The following is a 6,229-nucleotide window of genomic DNA, read 5'->3' as shown; positions in this document are numbered from 1 at the left end:
ATATATGTGTGTAAAAAAAAAAAATCATTCCTGACCATCTTGGTCAATGTAAATGTATATATCCAATACCAGAAAGTCTCACACATAAGTGAAACAAAAAACGCTTGAACAAGATTCACTGAAAGCCAAGTTTAAAATTTAGTTTGCTTCTCTGTTGTTCCAGACTGCATTGATTCTGCCTTGATCTATGCAAATAAGCTTATAGCCTCAGGCCTGGCTGTGGTAAAAAGGTTGCTTCCTAACCACTTGGTTCCAGGTTCAGTCCCGCTGTATGGCACCTTGGGTAAGTGTCTACTACTATAGCCTTCTGAGTGAATTTGGTAGATGGAAACTGAAAGAAGCCCATCATGTGTGTGTGTGATTGCATGCATGCATGTGTGTATGTATGTCTTTGTGTCTATGCTTGTCACCCACCACTCGACAACCAGTGTTGGTGTATTTACACCCCCCATATAACTTAGCGGTTTGGCAAAAGAGACCAATAGAATAAGTGCTAGGTTTAACAAAAAAATAAATAATGGGATCGATTTGATTGATTAAAATTTCAAGGCAGTGCTCCAGCATGGCAATAGTCATGTAAAAATGTATTTTGGTTCTATGTCTTTATGATGAAAGTTCTTTGGTTTTCCGGAATTCTCTCCATAAAAAAAACAAATACACACCAAAAAAAAACATCAAATAAGAGAATAAAAAGCAAGAAACAACAAAGACTAGTAAACGATTTCAATGAATTTTTTTGTTTTTTATCAGACAGGTAAGGATGGGAGGTAAAAAACAAAACAACAATAACAACAAACAAAAAAAAACTAACAAACAAAAACAGGCAACATGAATTGATGAGGTTGGGACAGAGTAGGAGGAGATTGTCAGTTTTGTTTATATGACGACTGGCCGATGGAGATTGGACGTGTCTACATGTGCATTTATTTAAGTATGTATGTATGTATGTATGAATGGGGATGTGTATGAGAGACGAGGAGGAGGAGGTCATGGTGGTGGTGGTGATGATGATAATGATGGTGACAACAACAGGTAAGGAATTTTGAGGGTGTATGGTGTGGTGGTGGTGGCGGTAGTGGTATCAAAGTAAATTTTTATTTATCTTTTTTGCCTTGTTTCTTCACAGGATGGACAGACAAATCGTTTAGATGGAACAGGAATCGATAATGAGAGTGAGAGGAAGGGACCAGGAGAACAAGAGATTATCTTAAGGGGGTAAAGTTCATTTTTATGCTCTTCTTCATGGCGTTTTTAAGACTTATTATTGTGTGTGTAGCCAAGGGCATCACACAGCAACTACAATATATGATCTTGTGTGTATTTATGTGTGCACAAATATGTATTTGTATGTGTTAAATATATACATATACACACACACATATATATATATATATATATATATATATATATATATATATATATATCTCATTATCATTCAAATCAGTTTGGTTTAGCCCCGTGCCACTTAAGGTTTTGTTGGCCTCTTAGAGAGACCTAGCTCATTGGGGTTGATTAATTGAGCCTAACGAACTAGGTTTCTGCAGGAAGCCCAAAAACTAAGTCCATAGGGCCCAAATCAAAATGTTTTAAATAATGATATGTGTAACCCCTACTGACTTTGTTGAGTGCCTCTTTTGTTTGTCCACTCACCCTTGTGTGTATACATATATATATATATATATACACACACACTCACGGGTGAGTGGACAAACGAAAGAAAGAGGCACTCAACACGTGTGTGTTGTGTGTGTGTGTGTCTGTTTTGAAAGATTCTTGATGTGAAATCGTGTTGAAACAGATATTGTTATATTTCAGGATCGTCATATTTTGCTAATTAAACACACACACAATAGTACTTGTGTTTAATTGGCAAAATATGACATCCCCCACCAACAAGTATAATAAATATATATTTACACACACAAACACACACCTTACATATATATGTGTGTGTGTGTGTACGCATGCATATGCATATATATATAACATTTTTTGATGTCCTGTACCCATATATGCATGTCTGTATACATATAGATGTAGGTATGTACATATATGTATGGATATATGCATATATATATATATATATATATATATATATATATATATATATATATATATTGTGTGCGTGTTGTTTGCATGTGTGTGTGTGAAAGAGACAGTCTGTATAAGTAAATAAGAATATTCAAGTATATACATACATAAGTATATACAGGTATATACATAAATGCATACAAATAAACATAAGTATGTACAAAATACATATATATATATATATATATATATACACATAGATGTATGCCCACACACAAACACATACATACATATGTAGAAAATGATGATGAGACAGAAAAAATAATGACAAACCCACAGACAGTATTTAAATCCTATCACTTTGGCACAAAACCATTTTACTCTATCACAACTATTCTGAGGTTGTCTTGTAAAACACACACTTTCTCTCTCTCTCTCTCTCTCTCTCACACACACACAACCACACAGGGAGGTTAAATGTCAGTATGGTTTAAACAAGTGGTTCTCAATCATTTTTACATCTATGGACCCCATTGATTACTATTTAATTCTGTGGATTACCAGTTTTGCAGAAGCTTCTTCTGAAATTCTTATTTTGTTTTTCCACACATTAACTTGTAATGGTTGAACTGTGTAAAATGTTAGAGAAAGAAACCCAGCAGTTTCTTGCCATAAAAACAAAAATTTTTTTCATGAAACCTTAAAATACAACTGTGCATCCCCAAAAGTCTTACATGGACCCCCCCCCCCCCAGGGGTCATATGGACTGAGCTTGAGAACCACTGGTTCAAACAATATAAAAGGGCAGTTGTGATGAACGTGAGGGTGTGTGTTTATCGAGTGATGTGTCCATGCATGCATAGATTGATATGTGGAGAGAGAGAGAGAGAGAGAGACTGCATGCATGCATGCAGATTGTGTACTTGTAGACTGATGAGTATGTATGTGTGTGTGTAGTATATGTGTAGCATGTGTATGTCTATATAGAGTATTGCAAGTGTATGTATAGTGTTTTGTGTTAGTGTGTGTGTGTGTGTGTAGCATGTTACATATGCACGTGTGTGTAGAGTATTGTATGTACATTTGCAGTGTTATGTTATGTATGTATATGTACAATGTCATATGTGCAGTGTTGTATACATAGATTGCTGCGTGGGGGGGGGGGGAGGACTCCATGTGTGTGTAGTGTTCGGTCTGTATATGTAAAGTGATGTGTGTGTTAGTATTCAAAAGTTTATATACATAATAACCTAACAAGGAGGTAACACAGCAACGCCAGTCAATGGTAGATAATGATTTCTCTTTCTATTTTTTATGTTTCATGTTTTGTCAAGCAACATCTTCCTCTGAAAATTACCTCCATCATCACAAACCTTGCTGTATGAATCATTTTGCTATTTACACACACACACACATATTTGGCACCTTGTTGTACTCAAGAACACCTGTCCACCATAGCAAAACTGATACCAGTACTGGTGCCACATAACAAGCCCCCCAATAAACTCTGTAAAGTGGTTGGCATTACTAAGGGCATCCAGCCATAAAAACCATTGGAGCCTAGTGTGTGTCCCAGCCTTATTAGCTCCTGTCAAACTGTCCAACCCATGCCAGCATGGAAAACGGACATTAAATGATGATGATCCATCATCATTTAACAGCTGTGTTCCACTCTACAAGCATAAAGGAGTGATGTTAGGGCTGTGAAATCTTGTATGCATTTTCAACTCTTATTAATAATTGCTTTGTTTCTTTCCAGGTAAATTGACATCTGACTCTTCAAAGACTTCAGAACTAACGAGTAGTTACTTCTCTTGAAAATGGACAAGATTTGGCATCATGATGTTATCAAGTCCCTGTAAGAAAAGAGTTTAGCCCCTCCCAACGGCATTCATGCTGACATAGTTGCTATATTAGATGACTCTCCAGCTTTATCAACAGTGCAAAAGTGACCAGCCGAATTTCGGAGGGGAAGGGAGAGTATGGAAGATGACCCAAGGTTTGGACATCCTGCAACTGCCACCACCGAGGAAAACATAGATCATGTTCAACACATGCTGATGGATGGATGACAGGTGATTGAGCCAATGCTCTTGGCATATCTTGGGAGTGAGGACACCTGATCGAAAGCACACGGGCTGATCACATCACAGGAAAATCTGACATTGTCTGAGGCAAATCCTGCTGGTTTCCTTGAATATTTCCTAACAGAGATTGATTATTAACATCATTTTAAACAGAGACTCAGAGACAATCTGTGCAGTGGAAACGTCCCTCCAAAGAAGGCAAAAGTCATTTCATCTGCAGGAAAGGTGATGGCATCAGTTTTTTTTTTTTGGAATGCAAAAGGCATTGTGTTTATTGACTATCTTCAAAAGGGCCACACCATCGATGAAGAGTAGTATGCCAACTTGCAGAGGTAGTTATGAAAGGCTATCAAGACCAAACGCCCAGGAAAACTGATGAAGTGGGGGCCTTGATTCATCAAGAGAATGCTCCAGTACACAATTCCTTGGTTTCAATGACTGCTGTGCATGAGTGAAGTTTTGAATTGGTTGATTACTGTCCCTATTCTATGGATTTGGGCACATCTGACTATCACCTGCTCCCCAACATGAAAAAAAAAAAAAAAAAGCACTTGGTTGGGAACCAGTAAAACATTGATGATGACATATCAACTATTGATGACATTTGTTTCTTTACCAAAAGGATGAAAGGATTTTTATCAATGGGATCCAAGCACAGCAACATCAATGGAAGAAGTGTGTGGACGACATAGGGGACTATGTTGAAAAAAAATACCTTAGAATCTCTGGGTCAGCCTATGAATTTTTCAACCAACCCTCATACACACACAGTACACTCTGTAAAGTGGTTGGTGTTAGGAAGGGCATCTAGCCGTAGAAATCAAGCCAAAACCAAGGACTGAAACCTGTTGCAACTCTCTGGCTTACCAATCCCAGTCAAACAGTCTAACCCATGCCAGCATGGAAAACAGACGTTAAATGAGGATGATCCATCAACCTTTAACATCTATGTTCTACTCTACAAGCACACACACACACACACATATGCATACTTGCAACACTACACACACACATGCAATGCTTTATACAAGCACAGAAGCAACAGTACACACACACACACATACATACATGTGCCTATACAACATCTTACATCAAAGTTTTAGATGGACATGAAATGAAATAGGTGTTTGATGTGTGCGTGAGTTTTGCACACATGTATGAGTGTTGTGTGTATGTATGTATGACGCATGCATGTGACATGCATGCGAGTCATGAATGCGTGTATATGTGTGTGACAGAGTGAGTGTATGGATAGAGTGCAGTAGCACATTTCCACAGACTTGGCTGAACAAATGCCAAAAGAATTTCTTAATCAACTGAGAACTGAGCCATTGTTAAGATTTGCTCACAGTACATTCGATTAGTAAACAGATAAAATGTTTTACAGTTTCTATACAGGGGGACGGGGACAAAGCAGGGTAATTGTATTCATACACACTGTATGTACATATATGTATAAAGTGTATGTGTGTGAATATAGTGTATGTAGGTATTCATATGCAGGTAAGTGTATATATGTATCTATGTATATATGTATCTATGTATATATATATATATATGTATGTATATATATATATATATATATGTTTGTGTATGTATGTATGTATATATGTATATATATATATGTATGTATATATATGTATGTATATATATATATGTTTGTGTATGTATGTATATATAGGTAGGTATGTATCTATATGTATATGTATATATATGTATATATATGTATATGTATATATATATATATATATATATATATTTATATTTATATATATATTTATATATTATATATATATATTATATATTTATATTTATATATTATATATTTATATTTATATATTATATATTTATATTTATATATATATATTTATATTTATATATATATATTATATATTTATATATAAATATTTATATATTATATATATTTATATGTATATATTATATATATTTATATGTATATATATATATATATTTATATGTATATTTATATGTATTTATATGTATATATATATATGTATTTATATTTAAATATATATATATATATATATATTTATTTATATATTATATATTTATATATATATATATTTATATATATATATTTATATTTATAT

This window comes from Octopus bimaculoides, chromosome 21 (genome assembly GCF_001194135.2).
Source record: "Octopus bimaculoides isolate UCB-OBI-ISO-001 chromosome 21, ASM119413v2, whole genome shotgun sequence".
NCBI lineage: Eukaryota > Metazoa > Mollusca > Cephalopoda > Octopoda > Octopodidae > Octopus > Octopus bimaculoides.
The sequence above is the reverse complement of the archived record's forward strand: the minus strand, read 5'-3'. Positions refer to the sequence as shown.